At 44.5% G+C, this 23,485-nt stretch overlaps 1 long non-coding RNA gene across 4 annotated transcripts in view; it reads right to left on the bottom strand.

The window, feature by feature from the left end:
* Nucleotides 1-22,491, bottom strand: part of LOC149428313 (uncharacterized) — a 29,396-nt gene extending 6,905 nt beyond the window's left edge. Inside the window, exons 1-6 of one of the 4 annotated variants that reach the window (XR_016310776.1) lie at nucleotides 19,808-22,491; nucleotides 15,846-15,969; nucleotides 14,495-14,636; nucleotides 12,847-12,946; nucleotides 12,306-12,466; nucleotides 6,508-6,631 (exon numbers count right to left, since the gene is read on the bottom strand). This is a non-coding gene — a long non-coding RNA (uncharacterized LOC149428313). Of the gene's footprint in view, nucleotides 1-6,507; nucleotides 6,632-12,305; nucleotides 12,467-12,846; nucleotides 12,947-14,494; nucleotides 14,637-15,845; nucleotides 16,920-19,807 lie in introns of those variants that run through there. The other 3 variants (XR_016310778.1, XR_016310775.1, XR_016310777.1) reach the window with 3 other exon arrangements.
* Nucleotides 22,492-23,485: the final 994 nt, after the last annotated feature.

Here is a 23,485-nt window from a genome sequence, read left to right as displayed (position 1 = left end):
GTTAAAATGTTGTTAAAAGTTTGATTGAAATAGCTTTTGATTTCAGTAAATATGCTGCAAACACAAGAAACTACAATTTTCAGTTCTTTACAACCTATAAAGTGTTTTGAAACTTACTGTGCGGAATAATTTGGAACAGCGCATTGTAAGTGTTTTAGGTTTCAAAAAAATCCTGTTATCATTAGGAGGTTTGTTCAATCAAATTTGAATTGTACTCTTAATAGTTGATAACATGAGAATTATGCCGACTGTTATTTACATCAATTATTTAGGTAAATGAGAAAAATATCATTTGCATAATAATTTGGAAGTCCAAAGGGCTAGATAAAGGCAAGTAAAGGACTGGATATGGCCCTCGAGCAGCAGTTTGGAGACCACTGGTCTAGGGAGTAGTGATGGACGAATTGGAAAGCACTTAAATGTGTTCAACAATTCACAGGATAAAGTAATATTTGAGCAGGTAAAGACTTAACAACTGGGACTTCTAACCTGCCCAACTGACTGTAGGTTGGGAGATCAGGGCACACTCACTCAACATCATAAAGCAACTGGAAATGACAGGATTCTCCCAATTAAGTCTTCTTAAATGTAACCCATTGGAATTCTGCACCACAATCCTTTTGCAGGGTTTTAACACTGAAACACTGACAATCCCTGTTATTTCCCCACCCTCCCCAATAACTGGCCCTACAGCCACTGCTTATTTTTAGTCAGGAGCAAAATAGAAGTATCATCGCCCATGCCATGTATGAATGCGAATTCACCCTGCACTGCTATATGGTAAATGTCTGCAAGCAATATCCATCTGTACTATCGCCCATGCCATGTATGAATGCGAATTCACCCTGCACTGCTATATGGTAAATGTCTGCAAGCAATATCCATCTGTACTATCGCCCATGCCATGTATGAATGCGAATTCACCCTGCACTGCTATATGGTAAATGTCTGCAAGCAATATCCATCTGTACTATCGCCCATGCCATGTATGAATGCGAATTCACCCTGCACTGCTATATGGTAATCTATACTGCTTTTAAAATCCACCTCTAACTGAAGCCGATTCATGGCTATCAATGTTCTTGGTAATTCTTACTGCTTCCCAAATCTTTACGGCTACGTTCACACTAGCTTTGTCAGCAGGCGTCAGACAGGCGTTTGGGAAGTGTTTTTAACGTTTCTCAAACACCTATGAATATTCTGCACATGGCAGCACACAGTGCTGTTCACACTGAAGCGTTGCGTCGCCGCAAAACTGACGCCTCATGTTGAGTCAGGAGGAGTTGAAACCTCCCATTCAAGTCTATGGTGACGCTCCTCAAACGCCTGGGCGTTTGTGGAGCATTAATACCATTAAACTTCATTATAGGTGTTTGTGGTGCGGTTTTAATGCTTGGTAAATGCCTCAAAAACGCTTCCCAAATGCCTGTCAAACACTATAGGAGCGTTTGGCAAGAGTTAGAGATAAGTCAAGTGTGAACGAGCTCTAACTCTGTCCATATTACTGTGGTGTTTATTTTGCTCTTATTGTCTTACCCAAATTTATGAGTTGATCCTAATCTTTACAACTCTGCCCTCCTGCAGTCTTTTTGTCCTCCTTTGGTGTGAGAAATTTGCCCTGCTAGCCATGTGTCTCTCCTATGCATTCCTCATTGATTAATTGGCAATACCCCCACCCAACTCAGTAAAAATTTAGACCTTCCTTAGGGGAGGCACAGCCAGAGGCAGCACAGCCATGGGTAGCATTGGCAACTATCATCTTGGATTAAGTATTGAGCATTGCACTTTGGCTCTGCACTTCAGCAAAACCACAGCAGACGACTTCAAATACTAAACAGACTACAGGTGACCTGTTTCCTCTTCCACTCTTTCATCTCTTACCCAGTCTGCTTCTTCATCTCACCACTCTGTAACATGCACTCCCTACTCCTCCTTCTCACAGTTGTATCCTCTCTCTTCAAACTCTCTCTCCTACACCCCTCTTCTCCACCCCACAACTCATATATATCACCCTCACTCCTACCTTCACCTTATTACTGTACTCATCAACTCCTGCTAATTCTGAACTCACATCCTAATAAAACCTCCAGGACACTGGGACCTGTCCCTCCATATAAGTCACACTCCCATATTACCTCTCTCACCCTTCTGCATCTCCTAACATCTGGGAGACATTTCCCAAATCCTGGGCCACCATCTTTCTCATTTGACCAACACACCTTATCCTCGAACTGCGGCCGCAATCCACACAATCTGGTTACTATTCCTCTTCTTTCTAGAACCAGCCTCCCCTTTTCCTGTGCCCTTTGGAATGTCTGCTCTGTCTGTAACAAACTCACTTCTGTCCATGACCTTTGAATCACTAACTCCTTTAACCTACTTGCAACTATGTAAGGGTGTGACGCATGGATGAATACTGACATCTAATGTTAAACTATATTGTGCCTGTAATATGCTCTTTGGTCAGTAGATGGCAGCAAAGTACAAGAATCGATTTTGTAGTGACTTTTGCTAAGACAAGATAAATGCTTATTTACCCTATAAAGTTTCATGAATACTAATTTAGGGGCCGAGTAGGACCCTCAGAAGGGTCATAGTGAACTGTAAATGCAGGTTTGAGGCTGCAATTAAGAAATGACTTACTGCATCACAAACTCTGAGGAGGAAGTGGAGTCTGGGTCTGGCTTTTGGATGCTGAGGACGTCTGGAGAATCTGTGTGGGGCCTGGAAGAGGATTTACGGCTCACAGTGGAATCTGGCAAGGGCACCTAAGGAAGATCCACAACGAGGCCAGGAAACAAGTGACTGTGTGGTCTGGTTCCGGAGTGGGTCAGGAGAAAACACCAAGAGCCTGGCAGGGAACCGTAAGTGCGGCTTTGCCGCAGCACATCGCACCACACGTGGTCAGTGACATTTTATATATACCAGAAAGTTACAAGAGACATACTCCACTTTCCTTTGGATTACAAATAGTATTGCGCAATACTTAGGGTGCACCCCAACGTTATATCTTGCTCAGGAACATTCAGGCGCAGCCAGGCTGCTTTCTGGACATTGGGGAAAAGTCCGCAAGTACGGGGTTAGTGTTAGACAGTATTATTCTTACTGTATGGTTATGCGCTGTTATCATTCTGTTTACGTATGCTCAACTACATGATCACTATAACTCTTCAGTAAACGTAATTGTGGCATCGTGTACCCTCTGAATCTGTGGGCCCAGCCCTCGGTTTTCCTTCAACTACAGAAACCTGGCTTCATGAATCTGACTTTCCCTCTCCTGCTGCCCTTTCCCATGGTGGTCTCCTCTGGACTCACTCTTACAGGTCTAGTGGATGGAAAGGAGGTGGAGTTGGAATCCTCCTATCCCTTCAAAGCACTTTTCAGGACCTCCCTCTCCTCATTTGAAGTTCACTGTATACGTCTATTCTCTCCAATTTCTTTAAGAATTGCTGTGATCTATCAGCCTTCTGAACCGGTATCACGCTTCCTTGTTGACTTCTCTGCCTGGCTGCCTTACTTTTTCTCTTCTCAAATTCCCACAATCATTCTTGGTGACTTAAACATCCCTGCTTATCTTAAAACTCCTGCTACCTCTAAACTTCTGAGCCTAACCACTTCTATTGACTAAAACAATGGACACATGCTTCTACTCACTCTAATGGGAACTGCCTCAACCTTGTATTCTCCTACCTATGCACTTGTCAGGGATGCGGGTGTGACCAGAAGTGTGTGGACTGACACAGGGAAACGCAGGCTTCAGATATGGTATAAATAAGACAATTTATTAAGACTAACAATACAAATATAAACGCAGTGCACCAAACACCAAGCTAACACAAATTCATACAACAAGGTAAAACAAACCCAAACCTAAACTGATATAGATACACAGGTACATACACATATAGAGCACAACGTAGCCAGGCAGGCCGTGTCGATAACTATCGGGCAGGTAGGTACAGGAGGAGCAGGCGGAGAGTAGTCAGGTCACGAGCCGGGTACAGCAACTAACGGACAGGTAGGTACAGGGGGTCAGGCAGAGAATGGTCAGGGTCACAAGCCAGGGATCAAACAGGAGAAGTCAGCAGAAGTCAGGATTAGGCAGGGTCGGCAACAAGTCAGGCAGAAACAGGAACAGGAATGCAGGTTACAAGATACAGGGGCCCATGGAAAAACACACACCAAGGCACAGACTGCAGGTCTGGCCATCCCTTAAATACACCACCTGCAATCAGCCCCAGGTGATGGCTAATTGCCGAAGTGAACCTCTGGTTGTTGAGAGCACCCGCTGGCCAGCCCTGGTACTGCAGCCCACAAGGCAGGTGAGTCCCACCACTATTGGCAAGTCCATTCCTGACAGCACTCTTTGCAACCTCACCAACTTTTTTCCGATCTCTGATCACTCCGTTATTAGCCTCACTCTCTCCTTGGCTTCCAACTACCAGTTACCGGTAGAAACCTTCGTTATCTTAACCCTTCTCTTCTTTTTTTCGGCAACAGATTGTCTCTATGACAAAATCTCAGCCCTGTCCTGTCCCAACCTGGCCACTTCTGTCTACAACAGTTCACTGTCATCCACTGTGGACACATTGGCCCCCCTCACTACACACAGACCTAGGCCCTAACCGCTACAGCCCTGGCAAAAAGACAATACCAGATGCCTCAAAAAATGTAGCCATGCTCTTGAGCGTTTATGGCATACGACTAAGCCCCAGCAAGACTTCAATCAATATAAATCTGCCTTTCAAAAATACAATTCCTGTCTCCACACTGCCAAACAGACCTATTTTATCACTCTCATTAACACCCTCTCACGCAATCCCCATCAACTCTTTTCTCCATTTAACTCTACTTCATCCTTTACCTCCAGCCGCTAACTCACTCACTGCCCAGGAGATCGCTAATCACTTCAAAAATAAGATTGATACAATTAGTGACGAGATCTCTACTGTACAGATATCTCCCTCACCCTACACTCCTTGTCTACCTGCACAATCTATACTTCCCTTGGTTAACCCAGCTACTATAGAGGAGGTTGGTAAACGTTTCTAAAGCCTACCTAACCACCTGCCCCCTGGACCCTGTTCCCTTGCAAATACTTCGGTCATCCTCTGGCTCTATTCTTCACTCTTTAACTCGTATCGTCAGTCTCTCCCTTTCTACTGGCATCTTCCCCAACTCTCTAAAACATGTGCTAGTCGCCCCCATACTTAAAAAGGCCTCACTGAACCCCAGCAATCTTAGCAACCTAAGACCCATCTGCTTACTCCCTTTTGCCTCCAAACTCCTTGAATGTCTAGTCTACAACCAGCTGAGCTGCCACCTTATTGAGAATAACCTTCTCGTTCCCCTTCAGTCTGGATTTCACCCACAACACTCCACAGAAACTGCTCTCCTAAAACTCACAAACGACTTACTAACCGCGAAAACCAATGGTCACTATTCCGTACTCTTGCTCTAGGACCTCTGTGCTGCCTTTGACACAGTTGGCCACCCCCTCCTCCTCAAAAAAACTCTATTTACTTGGTCTTGGTGACTGTACTCTCTGTTGGTTCAAATCTTACCTATCTCACCGCACCTTCAGTGTCACTTACAACTATACTTTCTCCTCTCCTACTCCTCTCACTGTCGGGGTCCCCCAAGGTTCTGTCCTTGGACCTCTCCTAATCTCGATCTACACTTCTTCCTTGGGTCAGCTGATAGCTTCCCATGGTTTCCAATACCATGTCTATGCTGATGACACACAAATCTACCTCTCTACTCCTCAGCTCACCACCTCAATTCCCTCACGTATTAACGATTTACTAACAGACATATCAGAGACAAATCAGACTGGATGTCACACCACTTCCTAAAACTCAACCTATCCAAAACCATTTCTCAGTCAGGATCAATAGCACCACTATCAACCCATCCCTGAATGCCAAAGTGCTAGGGGTAACCCTGGATTCTGAAATATCCTGTCAGGCCCACATCCAATCCCTGTCCAAATCATGCCGCCTCAACCTCCGCAACATCTCCAGAATACGCCCCTTATTAACAAAATGATGCCACAATGCTCCTAATTCACTCTCTGATTATCAGTACAATTTGCACTGTTGTCATTACAGTGCAAATTCTGAAATATCCTGTCAGGCCCACATCCAATCCCTGTCCAAATCATGCCGCCTCAACCTCCGCAACATCTCCAGAATACGCCCCTTATTAACAAAATGATGCCACAATGCTCCTAATTCACTCTCTGATTATCAGTACAATTTGCACTGTTGTCATTACAGTTACAAATTGTATTGTAACTGTAATGTCAACCTTCATTTTGTATAGCGCTGCGCAAACTGTTGGCACTATATAAATCCTGTATAATAATAATAATAATCAGAGAATCTGTCATTCAATAACATTTTGTTGGGGTGGTTACTGCACTAGCTATTGAGTCACAGAATAAATCCACAACACTTGCAGTCAGGACACCGGTACACCACGATCCAAACATATCAACAAACTTACCTTGAACACATCCTAGTTGTGGTCCAGCGTGAAAAGCACCAGCAAGTCAGACGTTCCCTTGGACAGATTCTTGGGGACGACAATTGCTCCAGAGAACTTTCTCTTTACAGTCATTCCGTTTTCACTTTGACAACAAAAATAAACATATTAGTTATCTGGAAGAGCATCAACCTTGGCACTGCCCTCATATTCTACCATGGACAGGAATACAATCAGTTTGATTTAAAATTCCAAACACTTGACTTCTTATGAACAGTTTTCATATTTCCATTGTCTTTAGGATGTATTTGGGTGCATTTATTTTACATTACAATTTAAAGAAGGATCGAAGTCTACACTCAGAAACCTGCAAGTTTAAAGGATAAGTTCACCTATTGTAAAAAAAAAAAAATAATAAATGCACGTGTTTTTTGCAAGCACCAAAAATGTGCATTTATTATTATTTTACATTGCATTCTGTAAAGTATTGCACCTGTGATCATCAGATTGTGGGTGCAATGCCAGGTTCCAGCAGGCTCACAATAAGCTGTCTGCCCGTACCTGGGCAGAAACGGGTGTGGAAATTTTTGAAAAAACTACTTGTTCAGGGACTAAATCGGTCTCCAGGTCTACTTGTCCTGACTAAAAAATAAATATATTTTAACCAAAACACTATTTAAATCTGAGGTGCTTTATGGACTGTCTGGGGCTTTTAAAAAAAAAAAAAAAAAAAAAGGGACTTTATGGCGAATTAAACGTTTAATATTTTTAACATTGCACTCTATATCTCCTCCTCCCCTCCCTGCCTGTCTCCGGCACCGTACCCGGGGACTAGCAGGGAGGGAAGAGACCTTGCAGTGTAATGAGCACTGATTGGCTGCTCCTCAGAAAATGGGAGTGTTGGACTTATCCTTTATCACTTTCACTGCCAGAGCCATTTTTGCGTTTTTTGTGCACATTTAAAAAATCATTTAAGGCCTGATTACACAAAACTCTTAAACATTATATATTTTGTGAAAGCAGAGACCCTAGAAAATAAAATGGCAGCAGTTCCAATTTTATATGTCACATGATATTATCACAAAGATCTATGAAACTTAAAATTTCAGTAAAAAATCCACTTAATTTAATTTCAGGGCACAAAACGCAATAAATTATCAGATTTTCTTGTAAAATATAAAAGATGAGATTGCATCGAGTAAACAGATATCCAACATGTCAAACCTTAAATTTGAATGCACGCGTGAAAAAGGTCCCAAACTTCAGTTCCCTATATTTTCTATAGGTGACGCTTTTAAAGCTCCTTATAGGTCATCAGTTTAGCGTTACATAGGAGGACTGGTACTAGAATTATCGCTCTCATTCTGGTGTGCACGGCGATATAGAACATGTGTATCGCACTTGACGTTTTGATGTGTAGGCGCCCCAGCGCATGCTTTTACATTTGTGTGTGCGTACATATGTGGGGGTGAGGGGCATTATATGCTAGGGTGTAACTTACATTTTTAAGAAATAAATTTTTTTTTTTTTTGTTAAATCACATAGGGGACAAAAAGTCCCCTATGTGATGATTTTGGGTGACAGATTCTCTATTTTGAGACATCCAGGATCTAAAAGACCCTGCATGCCTCCCCTGTGCTCCACCAAGATCAATAACACAAGCATCATTCCCTCCCCTCATGCCAGGGTACTAGGTGTAATCCTAGACTCCCATCTGTCCTTTCAGCCCCAAGTCCAGTCACTGTCCAAATCTTGTAGACTTCACCTCCACAACATCCCCAAGATACGCCCGTTCCTAACCTCAGAAACCACTAAGCAACTTATCCACTCCCTTGTTATATCTGGCCTTGACTATTGTAACTCCCTCCTCATTGGCCTACCTCATCACAGGCTATCCCCTCTTCAGTCTATCATGAATGCTGCTGCCAGACTCATCCACCTTACTAACGTTCTGTATCTGTCACCCCTCTCTGCCAATCCCTCCACTGGCTTAACGTTGCCCAACGGATAAAATTCAAAACATTAACAATAATGTATAAAGCCATTTATAACTCTGCCTCAAATGACATCACCAATCTTGTCTCTAAATATCACCCAAACCGTACTCCCTGCTCCTCACAAGACCTCCTACTCTCTAGCTCCCTTGTCTCCTCCTCCCATGCTCGTCTCCAGGACTTCTCCAGAGCTTCCCCATCCTCTGGAACTCTCTACCCCAATTTATCAGACTATCGCCTACTCTGCAAACCTATCTCTTCAGGGAAGCCTATCCTTCCCTCAACTAATACTGGAATCTTCTACTCTTCCAACCAGTTCATCCCCCAAAGTTACTACCTTTTGTACCACTAGCCCCTCCCTCCTAGATTGTAAGCTCCAAGGATAAGGCCCTCCTATCCCTCTTGTATTGAACTGTATTGTTGCTGTATTGTCTCCCGTTATATTGTAAAGTGCTGAGCAAACTGTTGGCACTATATAAATCCTGTATAATAATAATAATAATAATCACATTCTTTCCTGGCAGGGCCGGATTTAGTTTGTCTGGTCTGGGGGTGCAGTAAAAAAAAAAAAAAAAAAAAGTCGGGGGCATAATGTTTACACACATTTTATCCAATCCTCTCTTAGCTCCCTACAACTCCATGTGGCTGTATTATGCCAGCGTTTTTCAATCTTCAGATCCAGCTGAGGAAAGCTGGGATTGAACAGAAAATAAGTCCAGCAGTGCATGTAGCACACCATTGCAATTGGTTGTCACGGTCAGGTTGTGCCTAGCAGTGGAAATGGCTTAAAGCAGGATGAAAAGAACCTGAGCCTAGTCCCAGTATACAGTACACTGTACACATATGGCACAGTCCTTGTACCCACAAAATGCTTCTAATTTATATGCCACAAGTGACAGTCTCACAGTAAGAACATAAACCTCAGGGCAAAGGAGTTAAAAAGAACCCTTCCTTTACATTTGCTTTTCTGCACCCAAAAAGGTATTGTTTTGCCTCACTGAGCATATCTTAAAGAACTTCATAACAGGTTGCCGACCAGCCACAGTACATATACTTTTTTTCTTTTGTTTAGAAAAAATTAGTCTTAGCCTTGCATTAATTTTACTAAAGCTCTTATTATTAGCGTTCGTATTAAAACCACAAAAATGACCACGGAGTGTGTAATTGTGGGAGAGTCTGCGCCTACACTGGGTACAATACTATCACTGAATTCTCTGAACACAGCGCACTAAGCTTTGCAGCAGCTGTAAAACAGTCCTGCTGCCACCCTGTTCTCCACAGAGGGGGAAGTTAAGGATATATACAGTATCTCACAGAAGTGAGTACACCCCTCACATTTCTGTAAATATTTGATTCTATCTTTTCATGTGACAACACTGAAGAAATGACACTTTTCTACAATGTGACGTAGTGAGTGTACAGCTTGTATAACATGTAAATCTGCTGTCCCTTCAGAATAACTCAACACACTGCCATTAATGTCTAAACCGCTGGCAACAAAAGTGAGTCCACCCCTAAATGACAAGGTCCAAATTGGGCCCAAAGTGTCAATACTTTGTGTGGACACCATTATTATCAAGCACTGCCTTAACCCTCTTGGGTATGGAGTTCACCAGAGCGTCACAGGTTGCCACTGGAGTCCTCTTCCACTCCTCCATGACGACATCACAAAGCTGGTGGATGTTAGAGATCTTGCGTTCCTCCACCTTCCGTTTGAGGATGCCCCACAGATGCTCAATAGGGTTTAGGTCTGGAGACATGCTTGGCCAGTCCATCACCTTTACCCTCAGCTTCTTTAGCAAGGCAGTGGTCGTCTTGGAGCGGTGTTTGGGGTCGGTATGTTGGAATACTGCCCTGCGGCCCAGACTCCAAAGGGAAGGGATCATGCTCTGCTTCAGTATATCACAGTACATGTTGGCATTCATGGTTCCCTCAATGAACTGTAGCTCCCCAGTACCGGCAGCACTCATGCAGCCCCAGACCATGACATTCCCACCACCATGCTTGACTGTAGGCAAGACACACTTGTCTTTGTACTCCTCACCTGGTTGCCTCCACACACGCTTGACACCACCTGAACCAAATCAGTTGATCTTGTTGTCATCAGACCACAGGACGTGGTTCCAATAATCCATGTCCTTAGTCTGCTTGTCTTCAGCAAACTGTTTGCAGACTTTCTTGTGCATCATCTTTAGAAGAGGCTTTCTTCTGGGACGACAGCCATGCAGACCAATTTGATGCAGTGTGTGGCGTATGGTCTGAGCACTGACTGGCTGACCCCCTTCCCATTCAACCTCTGCAGCAATGCTGGCAGCACTCATACATCTATTTCTCAAAGACAACATCTTGATATGACGCTGAGCACGTGCACTCAACCTCTTTGGTTGACCATGGCGAGGCCTGTTCGGAGTGGAATCTGTCCTGTTAAACCGCTGTATGGTCTTGGCCACCGTGCTGCAGCTCAGGTTCAGGGTCTTGGCAATCTTCTTATAGCCTAGACAATTGTTTGATAAAAAATTCCTCCTGCGCTGTAATGGACCCCAAACCCTACCTATCAGCTGCTTACACTCAAACTGATACCCAACCAGTGCAGAATAAATATTAAACAATAGTGCAGCGCTAATAAACTGAATCACTATAAATATTGCTACATGGGCTAAAAATGCCAAACACACCTACATGTGAAATAATGATATTGAAAACATGGAAAAAAAATTAAAAAATGAAAACATATGAAATGTGAAAAATATGACACATCTTAAAGTGACCAAATCATCTTAGTGCCCCACACAAGTGCCAGCAAATAATATTGGAATAAAGATAACAAACATAAATCACGTGATAGTGCCACTTCAAATCTCATAAATGTACAAACGCAGAAATATATAAGTCCAATATGAATAATTCAGTGATGCAACATACACATACACACGCAGCTGGAGTGGAAAAGTGTGTTGGCACTTACACGATTGAGCACCAATTGCACATTGCATGTGTATGTTGCATCACTGAATTATTCATATTGGACTTATATATTTATGCGTTTGTACATTTATGAGATTTGAAGTGGCACTATCACGTGATTTATGTTTGTAATCTTCTTATAGCCTAGGCCATCTTTATGTGGAGCAACAATTCTTTTTTTCAGATCCTCAGAGTTCTTTGCCATGAGGTGCCATGTTGAACTTCCAGTGACCAGTATGAGAGAGTGGGAGCGATAACACCAAATGTAACACACCTGCTCCCCTTTCACACCTGAGACCTTGTAACACTAATGAGTCACATGACACTGGGGAGTGAAAATGGCTAATTGGACCTTGTCACTTAGGGGTGGACTCACTTTTGTTGCCAGCGATTTAGACATTAATGGCTGTGTGTTGAGTTATTTTGAGTGGACAGTACATTTACATGTTATACAAGCTGTACACTGACTACGTCACATTGTAGCAAAGTGTCATTTCTGCAGTGTTGTCACATGAAAAGATAGAATAAAATATTTACAAAAATGTGAGGGGTGTACTCACTTCTGGGAGATACTGTATTTGCCAACTAATTCAAGACCAAGAAAAATACAAGTGCCGCAGGACCAAAACAGCAGGGACGTTTACCGACATGAAAAGAAGGACCTTCCACCAATGCGTTTTTTCTAATATACCTGCTCTATGTGCAGCACATTGGGGTGTATGGATTATGAATGGCACACCCTTACATTGTACAGCAGACCGCAATGCACTGCACTACAACCAACATATACCATTTTATTGTGGGTATTGAGCCTAAAACACTTTTTCCCCGCTCACACTCCCACTCAGAACAGTACGGCACCTATAGGACTGATGAGGTCACAGCTCCTCATGTTCCTCTGGTTGGGGAATCCCAGCGGGCTGCTGACAGGAGGCCGGAGTGTAGAATTCCATGAGGTATTCACAACGACTTGGCTCCGACGTGGACATGATGACTGTTTCTTTACCACAGAACAATTTCACCTGCAGAAGGGAGAAAAATGACGGCATTTGCATGTCTTAGTCTGATCAAACACCTCATCACGATTGCTACGGTGCAACATACAGGGGGAAACACGCCTCCTCACACGTTCCCAAAGATTCCGAGTACAATCCTTCCACGTGGCTGTATGTGTACAGATGCACTTTTATGGAGACTACAAAACTGCTATGTAGCTGTATTTATAAAGTGACTGCAATGCTGTTACATAGCTGTGCAGAGTAGGCATAAGATATATGGTGTATGTGACCTTCTAGGTGTCTCGTTATCCTGTAATGAAGCCATACCCTGCACTTTGGTCACAGCAGGCAATGCCCCGCAATCCAACATGTTATTCCCATCGGTCATCCCTAGTGACACTCACCAATGTGGACCGGTTGGGACCCTGCCAACAGCCTGTGCCCTGGTCGTACTTCATGGCACTACATCTGTCATTTTCTGGTCCGGCCCAGGTGTTCCAGATGCTGTGAATATGAAGTCATAACAAAAAAAGAAAAATCACATTTACTAGAAGGTGCTCAGGAGCCTATTTGCCCATTTCCTGTGAGTCCGGTTCACACCAATGCACTGAATGAAATGTTATTTTGTGAAATTTTATTAAAGGACAAGTTCACCTTTTGTAACGTTACGTGTTATACCCGTATTCAAGGTGTAACATGTAACAAGTTACTTTTGCAGCAGCAACAAGGCCCCCCCCAATCCTCATTGTGTCAGCATGCTGCTGATCTTCTCCCCACACCCACCATTTTAAATAAACACGGCCTTGCGGCGCTCCGTCCACCCAGCCGTGTCATCCATTCACAGAATTTTGTGAACGGGAAAACTACAAGTACCAACAGCTTTTGCAGCTGACGGCTTATAGTCCTCAACCACGGCACTGTTGAGTGCTCTAGGTAGTTCACTGCTCCTCCCAGTACGTGGTGATAGCAACACTGACATTCTGCAGGAGCCTAATATTGCACCCAGGTTGCACAAAAAAAATAAATAAAAAAAAAACATTTTTACCTTCAAAAACTTTCCTTTCTTTTCTTTTTTTTTTACAAAGAGCAGCTTATCCTTTGAAGTAAAACAAGTAAACGGTGTGATGCAAAATGTCGATGGTGTGAATGGATCCTACAAAGAGTGGGCTTGTGGATAGGAATTGTGTTCCAACACAATTGTGTTTTTTTTTTTACTTTAGGTACTTTCACATTTGTTTCTTACTCAAAACATGCATACAAATATCAATGCCATTGGACTCCATTGTTTTCACTTTTGTATAGAAGGCTTACTGCTGGCAGGTTTGGGGCATCCTCACAGTAGTAAAAATCATCATTTCTGAGCTTACAGAACCAGAAATAAACAAGTACTAACACGCATAAAATGACAACAAATGAAGAACATTTCCTTAAAGCACAGGAGAAAAGCTGCAGATTTGTGGCAACTACTGCACCGAAACACATTAAAACTCCAGCAGGTAAAAAAAAATAAACACCCCTAATAAGGCACCTTTCAAACCGTTTGGCTCCGATCAGCAGGGTATCTGCTCACAGATCGCAGTGGACTTTCCTCTGTGTGAAAGGAGCCTTAGCATTACTATTTTTGTGACCTGCAGGAGTAATAATGTTTCAGTGTGTGACCGGTCACATCCGTGCCCTTACAGTTTCTGTGGACACAGGCAGACCCGTCAGCTCTATGGGTGGCCAGGTGTAAATGGGCTCTCCTGTACCTCCCATCCAGTCAACAAAAATGAAAAATTACGCATTTCTTTTCTGTTTTTTTGCTTTCTGGACCTGGATGGCGGTAGGTGGATGTAAAGAGACACAAGCCCAATTACATCTGCCTGTCCATAGGGCTCCATGGACCTTCCAACCAGGTCTGCCTGAAAAACTGACAAGTGGACCTGATTGGAATGCTGGTGTGAAAGTAGCCTAACAATTACATCAGCACTTGCCCTATAATAGATCATACTCATCTGCAGCTTAGACCAAATTAGGGCTCATTCACAAAGAGAAAAAAACACAGTTATTTACCTGTTAACTATTTCCAGGAATCTTCCAGGACAGCTTCACATGAGAGATAGGCTCCTCCTACCAGGAAACACCTGATCCACTTTTTCCTAATAAATAGCCTCTCCACCCCTGAGATCCTCAGTGTAATAATATAACCGAAGGTCTAGGATAAAACACAAATATAACAGTAGGAATATCATATATCTAGTCCATTGTATGACAGAACACCAGCTTATAACTAGAAAAGCTACAATTTCTGGGGAAATTGTGTGAAGTGTTCTTGCCTCCACCAGTAGTCTATAACTGGAGTGGGCGGTGTAACTGGGTGGAGTGGGTTCCTATGGCAACTCACTCTACAGCAAGGCCAGAGAAGAGCGGTTAAAAAACTGCTCCAACTTGCTCACTTCACTGGCGGTTGGCCTCTTCAAAAGATTGTAGTTTAAAAATGATAAATCTGAAGAGCTTTATATTGTGAGAATCACAAGACCCAGCCCTACATTTTGTTGCATAGTATGTCTCTGAAATATTAAAAATGAAGGCACAGTCGCAGTTTAGAAATTGCCCTTCAAATTTGAGGTGGCTAGAGTGCAGTTTCAATGAATGTCAATGGGCGGCGTGAGTTGCAAACAAATGGTCATATTGTGAAGACTATCAGGACTATGGCCTAGCCGTGGACATTTTTAGTGGCAGCAGGGATAGCTGAACGTTTTGATATAAGATTTGTGTAGGTGGGCTTGAAAATGAGGGAGTGATGGCAGTTTACAAATCATGTCCTGATTTTTCAGCTCACACTCTAGCTTTTGTCAGCTCCCACTCTAGTTTTCAACATTCCGCCATTCATTCCTATGGGACCAATTTCACCACAAAAACGCTGATATTTCGTGAACCATTCGGCGAAACGTTCCACAAAGTAATAGCACACCAATCGGGAACAATCCGCACGTTTCGGTATATTACTGTCTATGTAGTGTAAAAACTGCGGGAGGAGTTAGGGTGGTAAATTTGGCAATAATAATAGGAATATATATGTGAGATAACAGTAAGTGGTTGCCATGCAAGAACACTTAATGACAGGATTCTCCCAATTAAGCCTTCCTAAATGTAACCCATTGGAATTATGCACCACAATCCTTTTGCAGCGGTTTAACACTGACACTGGTATTTCCCCACCCCCCACCGATAACTGGCCCTACAGCCACTGATTATTTTCAGCCAAGAGTAAAATGGAAGTTGATTCTAATCCAAGAATCTGTCATTCAATAACATTTTGTTGGGGTGGTTACTGCACTTGCTACTGAGTCACAGAACAAACCCAAAACACTTGCAGTCAGGACACCGGTACGCCACGATCCAAACACATCAACAAACTTACCTTGAACACATCCTAGTTGTGGTCCAGCGTGAACAGCACCAGCAAGTCAGACGTTCCCTTGGACAGATTCTTGGGGACGACAATTGCTCCAGAGAACTTTCTCTTTACAGTCATTCAGTTTGCACTTTGACAACAAAAATAAACATATCAGTTATTTGGAAGAGCATCAACCCCAGCACTGCCCACATATTCTACCATGGACAGGAATACAATCAGTTTGATTTGTAATTCTGAACACTTGACTTCTTATGAGCAGCTCTCATATTTCCGTTGTCTTTAGGGTGCATTTATTTTACATTACAATTTAAAGGAGGATTGAAGTCTACACTCAGAAACCTGCAAGTTTAACCACCTATCTACCGGGCACTTATACCCCCTTTGTGCCCCGGCCAATTTTCAGCGCTGTCTCACATTGAATGACAATTGCACAGTCATGCAACATTGTACACATATGACATTTTTATAATATTTTTCACACACAGAGATTTTTTTTTGTGGTATTTAATCGCAGTTGGGTGTTTTATTTTTGGCACTATAAACAAAAGAAGAGCAACATATGCAGCAATGATGGGCACTGATAGGCGGCGCTGATGGGCGACACGGACAACCAGCCCTGACTGCCGAAGCTGAATGGGTGGCATTGATGGACGGTACTGATGGGGGCCCTGCTGGGTGGTACTGAAGGGCACTGATCATCAGTGCCCTGATGATCATTGCCGATCTCCTCTGTGACAGCTGCCAGTTATCGGCAGTACTTTCTGCACGCTGTGACAGTGTGAGGAAAATGCTGCCGATAACAGACAACTGTATTTACACAGTGAACTGTTGTGTCATTGGACGCAGCTGATCATGTGGGAAAAGGCTGCTGTGATTGGCCTTTTACCTCATCATGTGATCAGCTGTCTCCGTAGGACACAGCGATCACGGAGATCGCCGGGTGCGTGCCCCTGATGGTGCGCGGGGGGCACATTCTGGGAGGACGTCATAAGACACCCTCCCAGAATTAGGTAACCGCGCTGTAGCCGTCATTTGGCTATATCACGGTTACCAAGTGGTTAAAGGATAAGCTCACCTTTTGTAAAAAAAAAATTAAAAATGCACGTTTTTTTTTTTTGCAGCCAACAAAAATGTGCATTTACTATTTTTGTACATTACATTCTGTAAAGTATTGCACCTGTGATCAGCAGATTGTGGGTGCAATGCCCGGATCCTGCAGACCCACAATAAGCTGTCTGCCCGTACTCCCATATGTCAGAAAGTTCCTACACTGCAGGAAGAATCAATGAACTACAAGAGTGCTCATCAGTGTCCTCGCAGCTCATTGAGAACTACAACCTGTCAGCCACAATGGCTGACAATACTTGTAGTCCGTTCATTCAAGGAAACTGAATGAATGACGTGGACATGTGGGTGGAGCCCTGAAGGGCCACACTGTTTTTAAATTGTGACAGCGGGTGAGGGAAGAAGCCCACTGTCATGGAGAGGAGCGCTGGTGGCGGGAGGTTGGGGAATAGGAGCATGGTAAGTGTTACACCCCAAATATGGGTGACATGCTCCGAAAGGTGCTTAGATCCTTTCATTTCTACATTGTTTTTGTTCAACCAGAGTGGCTCCAGGCAGAAAAGTACAACCTGAAGATGAACTGCTGAAAAACAATCTGGAATACATAGAACAGAGACATTTTACCTGCCAAAAGATTCTTTATTTCTGTCTGTCCAGTTCTGAGAATTTCAAAGCTCTGTCACACTGCACAGCTCTGTCTAGCAGGGCAGTAGACCTGATTTTAATCTGCTGCAGTAACTTACAGTTCTTGCTCCTCCCTCAGTCTGAATGGATAGTGAAAGAAGCAGTAGACTGATGAGCTCACACCCGTCACTCTGCTCTCTCCTCCTAACCGCATGCCCCTTACACGAGTATTGCAGCAGAACTGATTCACTTCTTGTGCTGCGGCTTCTCTCTGGTCAAATCTGAACTCTGCTGTACAGGGATTTTAAGAGTCAAATATCAAGTCAAAGTGTAGGCACTTGCATCATTCAATGTAATAATTATATATAAGCAGTAGACGAGCACATAAATGCTGCATTCTAGTCCATGGGGCGTCATTTTAAATGACTCATTCAGGGCAGAGAAATATTTTTTAAAAATGTGAGAGCCCATAAAGCTGCCCGTACATTTCACCTCCCACAAACCTATATGGATCAGGCCATATGAGCATAGATGCAGTATGGATCCTTTTTATGCAGGATCTTTCAGCTAGCAAGATCCTGTAAAAATGTCGGCAGCCGTCAAAGGACAAGTTCACCTTTCGTAACGTTAAACCCAAACTCAGGGTGTAAAATGTAATATGTTGTTATGATCAGACTGGGCCCTGTGGGGGATCTTCTCCCCTCTCGCTGTCAAATTTTTAAAACCGTGGCCGTGTAGGGCTCCGCCCACACAGTCACCTGTGGATGAGAGACTACAAGTCCCAAGAGCCTTAGCGGCTGTCAGCATTAGTCCTCAATAAACTACTACTGTGCTGTGAAGTGCCGCGGTAGTTCATTCATTTTTCCTGTCAGTATATCTGTTGGCTCGTACATCCCTTTACGTGTAAGAAGATATACTAACAGATCTGCAGGAGACCCGCATGGCGCTGGCACAATGGTCTACGGGCTCCTGCAGACAGAAATAAGAAATGCACATTTATTTTACCTGCAAAAAAAAAAAAAGTGCAATAATTATTGTTTTTTAAAAGGTGAACTCATCCTTTAAAGGATACAGTCACCTTTTGTAACGTTACACCCATATTCAGGGTTACAATCACACCAGCCCCTGCACCCCCCCCCCCCATCACCGTTGTATCTGCTAATGGGGGATCTTCTCCCCCCTGCTAGCTGTCAAAATGTAAAATAAAAACTGCTATGCGGGGCTCCGGCAGCGTCACTCATTCACAGTATTCTGTGAATGGGAAAACTACAAGTCCCAGCAGCCTTTCCAGTTGTCAGTTTGTGGTTTTCAACCAACTATCACGCCAGTCCACAGCACCATGGTAGTTCATTGAGCCTTCCTGTCAGTAAGTATCTGCTTGCCCATACGGGATGTACAAGCAAGCAGATTCTGGCTGTGGTGGGAGCACAGCCTGCCTGTCCTCCAATGGGCAAGATTTATTTTTAATAGTAATGGCGGCGATCAGCAACTTATAGCATGACTGCGGCGGGCATTCTGACACTGGGGGGAACTGACTTGATGTCACTGACATCCCCAGTGACACCAATACACTGATCAGTGCTAATAAAAAGCGCTGACACTGTACTAATGGCACTGGTCAGGAAGGGGTTAGCATGTGGGGCGATCAAAGGGTTAACTGTGTGCTGTGTAAGCCATGCAAAGCATTGTGCAGTAGCTGACAGGGGAGAGCACTGTATTGTTTACATACAGTTCTCTCCCTCTGTCAGTAATGCTCCTCAATCACCGGGACCCGGTGACTGACAGCTAAGGCTGCGAATAGCTGCACGGGTAGGGGCGTGCACGGCTCAGAAATGCAAAATGACGTATATATACAGGTGATTTTGCGCACCCCTGCCGCCCTGTAGCAGTATATCTTCTATAGGGCGGCAGGAAAGCGGTTCACTGAAAGTACAAATACGAGGTAACCTGATAAGACTTCTTTTCTGATCTTCTGGAGTTTAATGGACACTAGCTAGATCAAAGCTGAGCACATAAATCTTGAAGATCTGAACTTCAGCTTCCCTTCAGTCTTACACAGTTGTACAGACTTCTCTGCTCTACTGACATGGCATGATTTCACTGCACACTGAGCTTCTCACAGTGTGCATCACAAGTCAGAGCCCACCTTATTTCCTTGCTGGAGGACGTCAAGCATCTATTCTTTCCTCCCCGGCCTTCCTGTCCCTGGTCCACCCTTTTCATTCATTGGATTTCACTTTCAATCATGAAGATTCGGCATCACATGTGTGCATTACCTGGAGTGATTTGTGTGCCAACCAAGCCTGCCGAGAGTGCCACTGCTGAGAGACGGACATCCAACCATCAAAGCATTTTGATTTTTGCACAAATCGTCCTAAGAGTCAGCCCACTGCTTGTATCAGAACTGAGGACCTATGAGAGGAGTACTGAGGCAGGGTGCTGTGATCATTTCAGAAGGCCAGCATCCCACTAGCACCTCTCACCAGCCATTGCATAGGGAAGCACAGAGACCCAGTGATGTCTAAACAAGCTATATAGTGAAAACAGAAAGTTTCCTTTTAAAACTCATCAGCATGTTGATGGGGATGGAAAGACTTCAGCTTCAAAGGAAACCCTGAGGAACATATCGAGGTGACCCTTTCTTCTGAGAATTGTAGTACCCGCCATGATACTTTGGATCATCCTTCACAAGTACAGAGATGAGGAATTCTAACAGTTTTCTGACATTCACAGCATGCTTGTTCCAGGCATTGAAGCCAAACTACCAGGCACATAGCATTTTCAGAAGACCAACAATGGCCACAAAAGCAGACCCATACTTCTCATGACAGGTAGACTTTGAAGGAAACGAATGCATGAAACAATATGGAGATCATTATGGAACACTCTGAAAATGCTATTTGCCTGGCTGTCTCTAGAATCCATACTTTGAAACACCAACTTGAAGCCAGCATGCAGGTTAGAAAGCAGGGATGCACCGATACCATTTTCTGATCGGCCAGTACCGATACTTTCGGTCAAGTACTCGCCGATACCGATTGCCGATACTTTGTGGTGCGATGTGCGTCAATACAAAATGTATGAACACAAATTGCACCACAAAGACCAGCATGCAATGTGAACAGGAATGCAATTTCTGTCCAAAACAAATGCGGTTTCCCCACTGGACAGGAGCGGTGAAGGGAGTTTTCCCGCAGCGGAGAGTGGGCATGTGGGGATGTATACCATGGTGGCAGATACTCCATATTCTCAGCGGTAGGAGAGGAGACAAAGACGCCGACATCTGAAATCCCTGCCGATTTCTCTCCTCACCTTGCAGCAATGACAGTTCAGGCTAGAGGACTATTGATGTCACATGGACGGTGCTGACCAATCAGATGCCACAGGGATGTTGGATTCCTATCTCCTGACGCCCGGGACATGTAGTTCCGGGCGCTGGGCAGGTAGTTTCATTCTACCTTTAGGTCTGCTGCGGGCAAGCAGCAGGGCTCACCTGTCAGGTGAGGCAATAGGTGGCAGCGCTGCTGTTGACTGCGTTGCACAGTGCCAGCCTCTCCGCACCCCCGTCGTGTGCTCTCCCCGTTGGGTAGAGGGGAGGGAGAAGAGCGGACGAGTCCCCTCCCCTTCTTGTGCTGACTCGGAAGTGACGTTATGATGTCACTTCCGGGTCCCCGTTGAGAGATTGTAGAGCAATCCCCATAGGAACAGAGGGGAGACATCCAGAGTCTTTTAGACCTTGGATGTCTCGAAGAGAACCTGTCACCAAAAATCATCACATAGGGGAAGTTGTCCCCGTGATTAAAAAAAAACTTTTTTTTTACAATTATAAACAATGAAAGTTACACCCAAGCACATGCCATCCCCCCAAAAAGGCCGGCACCCCCACACATACAAAAACGTACAAAACGTAAAAGCACACGCTGGGACGCCTACGCATCAAACCGTCGATTGCGATACGTTACATATCGCCGCGCACGCCAGAATGAGAGCGATAATTCTAGCACCAGACCTCCTCCGTAATACTAAACTGGTGACCTATAAAGGAGCTTTAAAAGTGTCACCTATAGAAAATACAGGGTACTGAAGCTCCTCGCCATTTCACAAGTGCGCACAAATTTAAGGATGACAAGTTGGATATCTATTTATTCGCTGCAACCTCGGCTTTTAGATTTTACAGAAAATAGGGTCATTTATTGCTTTTTTTGTGCCCTAAAATTAACATACTTGTATTTTTTACTGAAATTTTGCGATAATATGGGACATAAAAAATTGGAACTACCACTATTTTATTCTCTAGGGTCTCTGCTTTCAGGAAATATATATTTGGGTGTTATGCCATCTTCAGGCTTAAAATGATTTTTTAAATGTGTGCAAAAATGGCAAAAACGTCTCTGGCAGCCAAAGGGATAAAGTATAAGCCCTGACCCACCCATTCCTGACGAGCAGCCAATCGGTGCTCAGTACACTGCAAGGTCTCTCTCCTCCTTGCTAGTCCCCGGGTGCAGTGCTGGAGAGAGGGGGGGGGGAGGGGGAGGAGATAAACAGCGCAATGTTAAAAATATGACACGTTTAAGTCGCCATAAAGTCTCTTTTGCTTTTAAAACAAGTAGATTGTCATGAGGGACAAGTAGATTGGGGCCCCGATTTAGTCCCTGGACACGTCGTTTATCAAACATTTCCACCCCCCTGTGCCATCTCGCCCGTACTGTCATCGCTGCAAGGAGAGGAGAGAAAGCCGCTTCACAGGTCTGCAGATTTGAAATCCCCACAACTATCTATTCTCTCCTTGCAGCGATGACAGTCCGGGCAAGGCGGCTTCTGATTGGTCAGCACCGTCCATGTGTCCATAACAGGAAGTGAGAGGAAATCCATGCAAACTGGACCCCCCAGATCACCAGAACTAGTGTCCCCATCGGAAGATTTCCCCTCTATCACTTTTCTGGGGACAACCCAAAATGTGGGATCGTCTTTCCCATTTACTTTGGATGATGATGGTAAACAGGACAAACAGAGAGGGGGGATCTCCCCAACAATGGGGGCACAGACAGCAATAAACACTGACAGGGGCTCCAATCATCTCCACTCCATCCAAATCTAAACATGACTTTCCTTTACTTATTTCATTTCTTTTAATATTTAGATTTGTTTTCAGTATTCCTCAGTGATTGTATGACACGGATCTCTTTATGAAGAGTGGGGGAGGGGCGGGGAAGTGATATTTGGGGGATTATAGCTCTGTATTCATTTCCTTTATGAATGGCTGATATGGGGGGGGGGTCTGGCACAGCTGCTGGGGGGATTATTGGGGGGGTTTCTGCACAATGCTGGAGTACTATAGAATGAATACATGGAGAGAAATGAGATGTATTCTGTGCAGGCATGGGGGGGGGGGGGCAGAAACACTGGAGGGGGGGATGGGGGAAGTTGTAGTAACACTGGGGGGGCAGAAATACTGGGGTGGAGGACAGATACACTGGGGGGATGGGGGCAGTTGTGGTAACACTGGGGGGGGGGATGGGGGAAGTTGTGGTAACATGGGGGGGCAGAAACACTGGGGTGGAGGACAGATACACTGGGGGGATGGGGGCAGTTGTGGTATCACTGGGGGGGGATGGGGGAAGTTGTGGTAACATGGGGGGGCAGATACACTCCCCGCTGGCACCAACGATGGGGCACTGTTCCTCCCCGCTGGCACCAACGATGGGGCACTGTTCCTCCCCGCTGGCACCAACGATGGGGCACTGTTCCTCCCCGCTGGCACCAACGAAGGGGCACTGTTCCTCCCCGCTGACACCAACGAAGGGGCACTATTCCTTCGACTGACACCAACGATGGGGAAACGATGGGGCACTATTCCTCCCCACTGGCACCAACGATGGGGCACTATTCCTCCCCACTGGCACCAACGATGGGGCACTATTCCTCCCCACTGGCACCAACGATGGGGCACTATT

This window comes from Staurois parvus, unplaced genomic scaffold (assembly GCF_062004578.1).
Source record: "Staurois parvus isolate SC_StPar_1 unplaced genomic scaffold, SC_StPar_1.0 ptg003324l, whole genome shotgun sequence".
NCBI classification, from domain to species: domain Eukaryota; kingdom Metazoa; phylum Chordata; class Amphibia; order Anura; family Ranidae; genus Staurois; species Staurois parvus.
This window is presented reverse-complemented; position numbering and strand designations above follow the sequence as displayed.